This window comes from Diabrotica undecimpunctata, chromosome 8 (genome assembly GCF_040954645.1).
Source record: "Diabrotica undecimpunctata isolate CICGRU chromosome 8, icDiaUnde3, whole genome shotgun sequence".
In the NCBI taxonomy this organism is placed as follows: Eukaryota; Metazoa; Arthropoda; class Insecta; order Coleoptera; family Chrysomelidae; genus Diabrotica; species Diabrotica undecimpunctata.
Genome location: NC_092810.1, coordinates 142816153 through 142828389, shown reverse-complemented (window position 1 = coordinate 142828389; position 12237 = coordinate 142816153). Strand labels below are relative to the sequence as shown.

At 31.6% G+C, this 12237-nt stretch overlaps 1 protein-coding gene across 2 annotated transcripts in view; it reads right to left on the bottom strand.

Moving 5' to 3' along the window:
* LOC140448153 (monocarboxylate transporter 12-like) overlaps positions 1-10283 on the bottom strand; it is a 99117-nt gene extending 88834 nt beyond the window's left edge. Inside the window, exon 1 of one of the 2 annotated variants that reach the window (XM_072541253.1) lies at positions 10018-10283. The gene's annotated coding sequence lies outside the window, so the exon portion shown is untranslated. The remainder of the gene's footprint in view (positions 1-10017) is intronic. The other variant, XM_072541247.1, reaches the window with a different exon arrangement.
* Between the last annotated feature and the right edge of the window lie 1954 nt (positions 10284-12237).

Sequence of the window (12237 nt, the reverse complement as noted above, 5' to 3'; positions counted from 1 at the left end):
ACGGTTCTGTGCGTCTTGTTGCATTTTCATGGATATTCGTTTAATGTCGTCCATCCATCGTGTTGGTGGTCGTCCTCTGCTGCATTTGTCTTCTCTTGGGCGCCAGTCAATTAGTTTTTTGGTCCATCTTGAGTCTTTCAGTCTCGCTATGTGAATGTCCAATTCTATTTCATCTTGGCTATACGTTCGACGACATCAGTGATACCCGTTCTTTTCCTTAGGTCTTGGTTCCTTATTTTGTCTTGTTTTGTCACGCCGAGAATCGATCTTTGCATGCTTTTTTGTGCCACTCGCATATTTAGTAATGTTGTTTTTGTGAGCGTGAGAGTTTCTGCTCCGTATACCATAATAGGAAGAACGCATTGGTCAAATGTCTTCCACTTCATAGCTATCGGGATGTTGCCCTTAAAGATGTCTCTTAGTGAACCATACGCAGCCCAAGCAAGTGTTATTCGTCGTTGAAATTCACAGGTCTGATTTTCCTTGCTTATTCTGATTTCATGACCGAGATATGTACTTTTCTGTCAATTCTACCACTTGATTTTGGATGGTTAGGTGTTCGCTGGGAACAAAATTTGTCATAAATTTGGCTTACTGTTATTTATTTTTAGACCTATTGTTGAAGATACGTTTTGTAGTTCTTGTAGCATTTGTTGTGCTTCACGCGGATCTTCGGTAATAAGTACTATATCGTCGGCAAAACGAAGATGATTGAGCATTTCCCCATTGTGACGTTTTGGTACAATGTTTGTACTAACTTTGTAAGCCGGTAGTCTATTCTACTATTGTTCAGAGCAGTTATAATGCTGCGTCCGTGCTCTAATTCCACGGTATCGAAGGCTTTGTGAAAGTCTAGTAATCTGTTATATTCTATCGATTATTCTATCAAGGTTTTTACTGTTTGTAGGTTATCGTTTGTTCCGAATTTTGAGCGGAAGCAAGCTTGTTCTCAGGGCTGGTAGAAGTCCAACTTTCTTTCTAGTCTTGTCGTAATTATTCGGGTAAGCATTTTATAGATGTGGTTCAATAAGCTGAATGGTCTATAGTTTTCTAGGTGCGCTTTGTCTAATTTCTTGTTTAGTAAAATTGTTACTGCATTGTTCCATGTTTCCGGTATGCAACAATCTGTTAGACAAAGGTTAAACAAAATTTTTATTTGGTTGAGAAGGGCACGTCCTCCAATCTTTATAGCTTATATTACGACTCCATCTTCTCCTGGTGCTTTGTTGTTTTTCATATTTTTTATTGCGTCTTGTCATGAGCTCTGAACCCTAGTTGACGATTTTGCGTGATGCGGCGGCTTTCAAGTTCGTTTGGTCTACTTGTACTTGTATTATAGTTCTTGATAGAAGTCTTTAACTATGTATAGTAGTTCTCTATTTAATATGGGGACTCCTTCTTTATTCTTTAGTTTGTGTATTTCACATTTTCCATTGTTTAGCCGTCTTCTCAGGACTTTCAGACTTTTATTCTATTTTATAGTTCGGTGGACCTTTTCATTCTTACATTTTTTTAAATCTTTTCTTATAGCTTTTGATACTTCTTTATGAATTTTTCGTAGTTTTTCTTTGTCAATGCTTTCATTGCCTTTGAATTCTCTTTTAGTTTTCATTAGTTGCTTTGTTTCAATGGTTATTTTTTCGTCTTTTTATCTTTTAGGGCAGCTTTTTACTTGAGCCTCTCGAATAGCTTCTACGATATTTTCGTTTGGGGTATTTCTATTATTTATGCATTCATGTATTTACATTATATTATTGTAGGTTATTGATATTGTCTTGGTATTAATTTAAATTCGTTGGGTCGTTTCATATCGGCTTAGCTTTCTTCTTAATCATTTTGGATCTTTCTGTTATTTTAGTCTAATTTTATATTTTGTGATAATTATTTACACAGGGTAGCCAAAAATTTTTAAATAATTTAAGGTAGCCATAATTTTAAAATAAAAATCGATTTGTTTCGTGATTTGTCTTCGAAGTCGCCTATTCTCGAAAAAAAAAAACTGTTCCATAATTTTGTCCCTCACTGTATAATGTAAAGGAAATATAAAATAAAATTTAAATGAATTTAGCTAGACAATTATTTATTTTATTGCTAAAATACTTATGAAATGATAGATGTAAAAGATGCCTTTGGTCTCTACTGATTCGGTTCGTATTGCTAAGGTGTCTTTCCCACCTAATCCAATAAATCTAGCATAAGTTCTTCTTATCAGTTAAGTGGTATACGACTCTCTTTTTTTGTTTGATATAAAATCAAAATCCGGTATCCGACAAAAACGGCATTTGTACTGTAACGACATGGATTTTGCATATGCGTCTGGTGAAAATTTTTTTAAATCTTCAGCACTTAGTTCAATTCTACTAATAATCTATTTTACCAAAACTTCATCATTCAGGTCAGAAATACCTATAATTTTCATTTGAGGATTCTTTACATTTTTAATATTGAGAGTTTATTTTTGTATTTTCTAAAACGTTTAAAACTCCTTTTCGATTGCAGAAGTACGTTTTTCAAAACCACACAACTTCAGCTACAAATTCTCACCTAATTCCGTCTTCGTCTTCGTAGGAGCATTTCCCGTAACGTGAGATCGTTTGTAATGTCAAAGTTTAAATTCAGCGTTTTTTAAGCATATTTCAAATGCCTCATATTTGTTGCAAAAACTCAAAATCGAAATTTCATGTCATAGGGTTTGAAGATTAGGCTTTAGCAATGGAAATTCCATTACGACTGGTCAATGACAGTGATAAATTTTATTGGTATCATGAGAATCGTACAAAATGGCACAAAATTGCGCAACGTTTATTGATTTAACAGCTTTGTAGAAACTGAAGTCATTTGCGGCAAAATACAAAAATTGTATACGAAAGCTGCACTCTTCACTTTTAAAACGCATTTTAATTTTTATCGATAGGATGCTCTGATAAAAAAATATCGAATTTTTATCGTCGAAGTGATAAAAATCTTGAACTGACATTCAAAATCGCCGGTCGCTCCAAGCGTTGTTTCTGAGAGGACGGTTCATTCTACAGAAAAATGTTAACAAACATTTTTGTTCAATATTATATTAGCTAAATTTCTTGTCTAAAACATTTTTTTCTACTGCCTGCAGATTATTGGTGGCCTTTGGAAATCGATGCTTTCCGTTTTTCACTCTCAATAAGTGGGATTTTAGGGGGTAGGGGCGGCAAAATGCATCTTTTTGAGATCTCAAGAATTGACATTATCAGCAAAATTGAACTTGTTCGAATGATTTTTAGAGGTCAAATCTCTGAAGACTTGACTAATTAGTGTCATTAATAATAATTTTGTAATCTCTGATGTATCTTGTTAAGCAACATTAATTACAAAATTAGTATATGACATACTCATCTGCTGCCATTTTTGTTCCATAGATACTCATAGATATATCGGGTTTACTCAGCTTCGGAATATTTTAAAAAAATAAATTGTCGGAAACATATGACAAAAAATTCCATCACATCTTATTAATAGCTGAAATAAACTTGTTGCAGATTTCTTTAATTGAAAAAAGAAGAATAATCATAAAAAATGGGTGTGTCTTTTTAATAATTTTGACTATATGTAAATTCTGATCTATTAATAGATTAGAAGAAGAAGAAGATTATTAATAGATTAGTAATAAAAATTTCAATCTTTGTTTTAATTAAAACAGTTTTATTTTGTTGATACGTGAATTAGTCCATTAAAATGTTATATTTTTAGGCCTTAGTGTGCATTTTTCAGAAAACAAAAAAATTTTTTTTTTGTTTATGACATTCTGCGATTGTTGGATAGGCCAAAATTGGCGAAATGCCCCTGAAGATGCTCTAGAAAGCGAAAGTACTTGGGCAAGATTTAATCAATAACACTGTGCTTGATATCTGCCTTTATTTTATCAAAGTTCATTTATTCGAGCATTCAACCTTACATAAAATTTTTTTTTTGTTGTATTGGGGAGGATGTGTATACGCTTAATTTCAAATTTGAAGGGATTACCACTCGTGTCCCCGGCTGCCATCTTGGATAAAGAGATGTAATGTATATTCTCTGTATTCTATAACCATCTTTTTGTCACCATTATTTTTAATTCACTTAGGCATGTCCTTCTTCCCATTTTAATTGGTTTTTTGACTTCCACTTTCACTCCCAAATCTTTCTGGAGCAGATCTGCCACGGCTTTTTTAAGGGACTCAGTATTGCAAGACAAACCTTGAATAACTATATTATTTTTCTTATAATATTAATCCACAATTTCCAGTCTGTTTTCCACACTATATTTCTTGGTATGTTCTCGTTTTCTTTTTCCAGTACTTTATTTTGTTGTCTTAGTTCTTGTATGTCTCGTTTGTAATCCTAAAAGTTCTGTCACATTTCTTGCATCTCCTTTTTAATAGGTGTTCTAAGTCCTTTTGGACCTTTTAAATATGTCTTCTCCAACTCTTCGTTTACTTACGTTGAAAGAGTAGTCTTCCAACAAAGTTAGGTAATAAAATATTTGTTTAAAAGAATGAAATGAAATGAAATCTCTGGATGATTCATGTGATTACTAGTTGCTTAAAATCATAAATTCATGTCGGTTCTATATTGCTAAGTTATTGGTAGTAATAGACGAATCAATAATAAAGGCGGTACTAAGAGTATTATCCCCCGATGAGTACCGTACTATTATTTTAATTCGTTAGTGTACAGAAGGCGGAACTGGTTTGTTACTAATTGATTTTTAAGTACTTACCTCCTTTTTATTTTTAGATTTGATTTGACACAATTTGTAAAAAAGTTACAAGCTTATGATTCACCGAGAATTTATTGGACGTGAACATTTTGAAGGTTTGGTCTGTATATTTTTTGTTTTTTGTTACTGATTATTAATTTATTACTTCATAATTGAATTTATAAACTAATAAATTCTTACACAGGACTCAGGCGTAAAGCATTAATTTTTAATTTTATTACTTGTTATTTTTAGTCTTAATTTGTGAAGTATAATTAAGAATCAGTGATAGAGTAGGGTATACTGGGTACTCTTGTAACAATTTTCCTTTAATGGTTCACAGCACAGCTATTACAACTGTAAGCAACGATCAAAGCTTTTTATGTGAAGGCATATTCATTTGTCTTTAAATTAATGTCAAAACCAGTAGCTTAAGAAAAACAGTTTGGACGGAATATGTCATTATAAGTGTGTGCGATTGTTCATTGTACCAGGTTGCAATTGTTGGCTATGTTCTAAAGGTATTTGTCTAGGCGGTGTTTTTGTTGCTTGGAGCTCGGCGATTTCAAGTGGTGTAAGCATTTGATGGTCAATGAATATTACGTTTTTAGGATTAGCTGGGCGTGCTATGATATTTGAATCACTGTTAGTAAATGGCTGCGATGTAGCCAGTTTAGTTGATGCTCTATTTTCGGACTCAGGCTTACTGCGCTGAATGAAGGTCGATCCTCATAACGAACGAACACAATAACGAAGGTGATAGTGATTCGTCATCAGGTGCAAGTCTAATGTTATGTTGATTAGAAATACCCACCGTTTCAGTAGCATTTGGATTAGGTCTGTCTGTCGCGAACGATGGCGCAAAATCAATTTCTTGGAACAAATAGCTGTTGAATTGGAAGATCCCTGTTTTTCGAAACCCGGCCTGGATATTTACCTGAGTAAGAGCAAGTGGCATTGCGATAGTTATAATTAGACTTCGGCAAATATGCATATTGCATATTTTGCATATTGTGCATATTTTATGCAAATATTTCATATTTTGGCATATTTGTATAAAAGTTTGCATAAAGTGCATAAAAGTTCAGATTTTTATACTGTATTTGAATATTTTTAAACATACCAATTTATTTCAATTCTTGTATAAAATTTTGTAGTCATTTTAATCAAGAAATGATCTAAGTACGTAATCTCTACAGGTACAAAACATTTACAATTTCAAAGAAGATCAATTTAAGTAGCCCTCAACATTCTTAGAAAGTCTCGGTCACTGAGGCATTCAGTTATTGGATAATCGCTAAGGGTTCGCTCATTTGCATTTTATGATCTAATCCCCAAATCTATCTACAATTTATTGTATCTTAACAGCAGGTAAACGGCTAATAGTTTTGTTCCTAATTTAGGGATTTTCCAAAATCTCCCAGTTTATTGAATTAGGTACCTAAACATTTCTAATTTGATGCTCAGATTTGTAAATCATTTTTGTTTTGATATTCAAAGCGTAAACACTCGTTATGCGTAACAAAAAGGAAGATTGTGATTTTATAATGCCTAAAACAACCAGTGCTTCAACTTGGATTAAACCTTATAAAGAGCTGTCTATGGATATGGGAAAAATCTACTGTTCAGTCTGTGGCAAAATTGTAAGTATCTAATATTTTCTATTAAATATCTAATATTTCATACATACAGGGTGTTTCCAAATGACACTTACAACGTTTGACTGTAGATACTTCTCGAAAAATTGAACAAAACGATATAGTTAATGAGGGGTCAAACTTATTTACTTTTCGAGATACAGGGTGTTAAAATTAAAAAAAATTAAATTCTTTTAGTTAATAATAACAATAACTTTAAAACCAATAAACGTATTTACTTGAAATTTAGTACTCGTAGGTTGTTTTTAAATGAAAAATAGCTTCCTTTAGTGAGAAAAAATTGTCCATGGTACAATACAATGGTGTGTATTTAGAAAAATTTTTCACCTTTACTTTTTTTTATGAAGTCAGCTATTCTAAAACACAATTATTTTTATTGTAATTGAATTAACAAAAAAAAAACTTTTGTTGAATTTTAAAATAAGTTATATGATGTACTAATGGTTAGTAATAAAAACTAATTTGTGGATTAATACTGCATTTAAAACACTTAGCGAGTGCTTTTTTTTCCAGACCAGTTATTTGATTAACCAAAAACACCTTGTATATTTTTATATTTTAAAGGTTGGGTTAAAATAAAGGTTTTTATTTTTATTTATAGATAGCATGTGAGAAGAAATTTCAGATAGACCAACATGTGAGAACTGCTTCACACATTGTAAAAAAAGGAAAAATAGGAGGAAAACATCAAACTTCAATGGCTAAATGTTTCCAATCTACTTCAAAAAAATTAGATGAGCAAGAAACTTTTAATGAAGACTTGTGTCGCGCATTAGTGTCTGCAAACATACCGCTTTCAAAATTAGCAAATGTAAATTTTAGTTCGTTTCTAAAAAAATATTGCAAACTTAATGTTCCAAGTGATCGGTCCCTAAGAAGAAATAATGTGAACGGGCTATACTCGTCGGTGTTAATTAATATTAAGGAAGAAATTGCAGATAATTATTTTTACATATCTGTAGACGAAACCACTGATTCCTCAGGAAAGTATATTGCTCATTTATTGATTGGTGTTCTTAAAGAAGATACCTTACCAAAATCTCATCTTATTTCATGCCAGCAACTTGAGAAAACAAATGCTTTAACAATTTCGCGTTTTATACAAGAAACATTAGCAACTTTTTTTCTTCCGACAACTATTCCTTCTAATAAATTACTGCTTATTTTATCGGATGCTGCTCCTTATATGGTGAAAGCAGGACAAAATTTAAAAATATTTTTCCCAGATTTAATACATGTTACTTGTGTAGCGCATGGATTAAACAGAGTTGCAGAGGAAATACGAAAAAAGTTTCCTCTTGTAAATACCATGATATCCAGTGTCAAAAAAGTATTTCTTAAATCTCCTATAAGAATTCAACTTTATAAAGAAATGCTACCTAACATTCCTCTTCCACCACAACCTATTTTAACGCGATGGGGAACATGGTTAGAAGCAGCTAATTTTTATGCAGATCATTTTGTTAAAATAAAGAACATAATTGATACGTTAACAGATGAAAGTTCCCAATCTCTTTTGGATTCTAAACAAACTTTTCAGAGTAACTTGCTTCAACAAGAACTTTCATTTATAAAATCAAATTTTAGTTTTGTTTAAAAAACAATTACTCAGTTAGAATCACCAAAACTGTCATTGTTCGAAAGTACAGCATTAATAAAAGAATTTGCGTCATGTGGTCGGAACGTTAGAGGTAATATTGGAAAAGATATTTTAAAAAAATTTAAAGCTACTATGGAAAAAAATAAAGGTTACCATATTCTTTCTGAAGTAGTCAGTGTTCTAGCTGGAAATATTTCGGAAACAATTAATTTAGAACCAAATGTTTTGGTTAGTTTGAAAAATGCTCCCGTTACATCAGTTGATGTTGAACGAAGTTTTTCCATATATAAATATATGTACTCAGACAGAAGCCACAAGTTTTTGTTAGAAAATTTTGAACACCACTTGGTCATTTATTGTTACCATAATTCTAAATAAGTTTATTCATACTTAAAAATGATGTAGTTACTTAAAATAAATGTAAATCTTAATGAATAGTAGGAAATATTTAATTATGTACACTTTTTTTTTAAAATAAAATTGTTACTATTTTACGATTTTTTTATTTATTTGTATGCATATTTTGTAAAATATTTGCATATTTTCGGGTAAACACGTGCATATTTATGCGCATATTTTCTACATTTTTATTTGCATATTTGCCGAAGTCTAGTTATAATACTCGCTGTGTCTTAAATAGTCATGATTTTGCCTTGATGATTTCACATCTTAGAGACGTCATGGGAGTACCGGTACGGAACGAATATCTATATACGTTAAGCTTTGCAGATGATCAAGTAGTGATTGCACAATACCAAGAAGATCTCAGTTACATAATGAAGAAACTACAAGAAGAATATACCAAGGCTGGCCTAGATATTAACCTCGAGAAAACAGAGTACCTATCTACAAGTAAAGAAGACATAGAAGATCTACAGATTGACGACAACATAACAATCAAAGGAAAAGATAAATTCAAATACTTGGGGTTTATTATCACGAAAAAGGCAACAACAGAGGAAGAAATTAAGCAAAGATTAGGACAAACAAGTACAGCAATTCGACAACTTAACTCAGTATGGTGGGATAGACACCTAAATATGAAGACAAAAACACATATTTATAAAACATTAGTGCGAAGTATTATGACATACGGGGTTGAAAATTGGATTATAAACAAGAAAACAGCAGTAAGATAGTAGCAACAGAGATGGAATGCCGGCGAAGATGCTGCAGAGTAACAAGAATGGATAGGAGAAGTAATCACGAAATAAAGCAAAGGACATCAATAGAAACAGACATACTAACATATATAGAAGGAAAAAGACTAAAGTGTTATGGACATGTAAGAAGAACTAGCGACAGCAGATGGATAAAGAGAATAACCGAATGGAGCCCCATAAGGAGGAAAAAAGGACGACCGCGAAAATCCTGGAGGAACGAAGTAGACGACGCCATAAGTAAGAGAGGTCTAAACGATGGAGAATGGGACAACAGAGAGATATGGAAACGGTTGAACGAGGGAAAGCAGTGAATACTGTAGAATCCCTGAATATTTATTAATTAGAAACGTTATTAATGTTTTTAAAGGATTTTCTATGCTTTTTCAGTAAAATTTTGTGACTTCCAGATAATTTAACCAGTCTTGACCTTAAGTTTTTAAAATCAAATCGAGAACTTACTTTGTATATTGTTGTTTATAAGCAAAAAAATAACGTTTAATCGTTCGCATATAGTGTTTGTTACATATTATCACCAAATTTATCAAAAGAAATTGTTATATATCTGTATTAACGACTGTCATGTGAAAACCGTTACTTCCGTGGTCTATATTTCGAACCGCAATAGATCACATGAAGATCATGCACTTAGCTATCGACCGTCTATGATGACATGAGACTTGAAGAATAAAAGCACGAATGCATCTTCTGCGTCGCGTGATCAATCATTATATTGTAGTTATAAACCATTCACAAAAAAATGATACAGTCCACGCCCAAAGGACACCGATATATCTGGTTATTTGTAATAAAAAGCTCACATATCTAATAAAAATAAAATTTAAAATCACTTAGTTAAAAATCAAATTAATTTAAATTACATACCTTCATCAACCTAAAAAGTTTATATCTAAATTTAATTCCACTACTAGAAAAAAGAACACAAATGTTTTGAAAACAGAATTTGAATTATGGATAATTCCGCAAACAGTTTATTTCCAACAACTTTAATACACAAACACTTTCCGAATTTTGTGTATTCAACACATAAACAGCAACAATAAAAGAATTTTCACCATTCAACAAACGTTAATTAACAGAAATAAAGTCTAACTACTACACAAACATTTAACAAACTATCGCACTCAATTTTCATATAACTTATCTCTTCGTAGCATTGTTTATATAAATAATATCTGATATAGAATACTGAACTTGTAATACCAGCCGTACAGAGGCGTTTTATTTGTGTGGAACAACAGTTTTATGATGACCAGACCATCTAAAAATATATCAAAACTATGCAGCCATTGTGAAACAAAATTATTTTAGTTCATTGTTAAAGTAGGTCTTTCTACCATGTCTACTGCCTTTTTTTTCTATTTTGAATTATGTTTTCCTTTAAATTTAACAAACATAATAGAAGAAAGCGGGGACCAATAATATAAAGAGATAAATATGGAAAAAGTGGAAGATCTAGAATCTACTTAGATGCAATATTACAAAGGATTCGTTGACAAATATAAACGTTTCTATTATAATAATATTGCTTGGTTAAAATATAAACTCCTTGTAAACTCGTTGAGACAATTTTCATACACAGGTAGTGCCCTTCTGCAGTTCTATATTAGCTTAGCTACAAACTATTATAACTCAAAAACATTCAAAAATTCCAGGTGTTGTTTTCTTCGTGATTGTCGTTCATCGCTGATAGCTTGTTTTCATTACATGTCTTTGACTACGTCAGGGTAGGTTTCAGGAACATCACCAGGAAAACATCCTACTGATAAAGCTGCTAGTACCTAATTTTATCTGGGAATTATTCTCACATCTATAGTCTTATAATATATTTATATATATATATATATATATATATATATATATATATATATATATATATATATATATATATTATTGTGATATTTAAAGTCTTGGTGCGCCAAGCAATAATTAGCTAATTAATTTTTTTGATTAATTAAAATTATTTAAATGATATGATTATGACTCTATCACAATTTTTAATTCTTTTATCTCAGGGTTAAATTCGTGCTTCAATATCTATGCTATTACATGTGAAAGGTAAGGTCCAGAGAATACCGGAATAATAAAAAACACATATGATCTAACACTATATATTGAAATAAAAATAATGAAATAATTCACACTCAAAAGTTTTCAATAAACAAATCTCATATAAGGATTCTCAAAATTTTGTTCTCCGTACGTGAACAATCAAAATTAATGGTACAAACAATATTCATTGAAAACTCAAAATCCCAAACTATTCTAACTCTCCTAATCAAAATATTTATATCCTTTCTAAATTACGTGTAAAAATTGTGTTATCAATAAAAGAAAAAAAACTGCAGAAAACAAAAATATCTCTCTCTGATGATGAGTGGTCCAAATCCTTGTTCCTTGTAGACTCTATTATCTCCTCTCAACCGCTCCCTATGTAATCAGCAATCTTACAACAGATTGTTGCAAGTATATCGTCCTTAATGATCTCCTTCAAAAGCACAAATCATTCAAATTTTGATAGCCTTTCTCCTCTCGATAAACTGAATCTCTCGTTGGCCCGAGTGAAAAATGACTCTTGGAATATCTTCTCTTTACGATAAACTGAATCTCTCGTTGGCCTGAACAGTGACTCTTGGAATATAAGTAGAGAAATATGACTTACAATATTTTGCTGCTTCAGCTTCTGTCAGATACACTAACTCCACAAAAACTCACTAACATTCCACTACTGCTTGCTACATTTCAAGAACCGCCAGAGAACAATCACCGTTCCTCTAACAGACTTGGAAACCAACTGCTCTTTTTCTCTCTCCTCCTCAATCTCGCTAAACTTTTTTCTACATACTTATCCCACCTTTTTCAATCTCCGCCAATCAAAACTCGTCACAATTCCCCCATTTTCTCATTTCGATAACAAACAAATTTTTACCTATAATTATAAAATTTCCTAAAACTTATTTACAAATAATATTTTCTATAATTCTTAAAAACTAACAAAAACCTCTATCTAAAATCTCTTCTATTTGTCCCTAATCACTGCATTAATGTATTTTGGAAAACCCCGTTCAATTGTCTTTTTGTTTT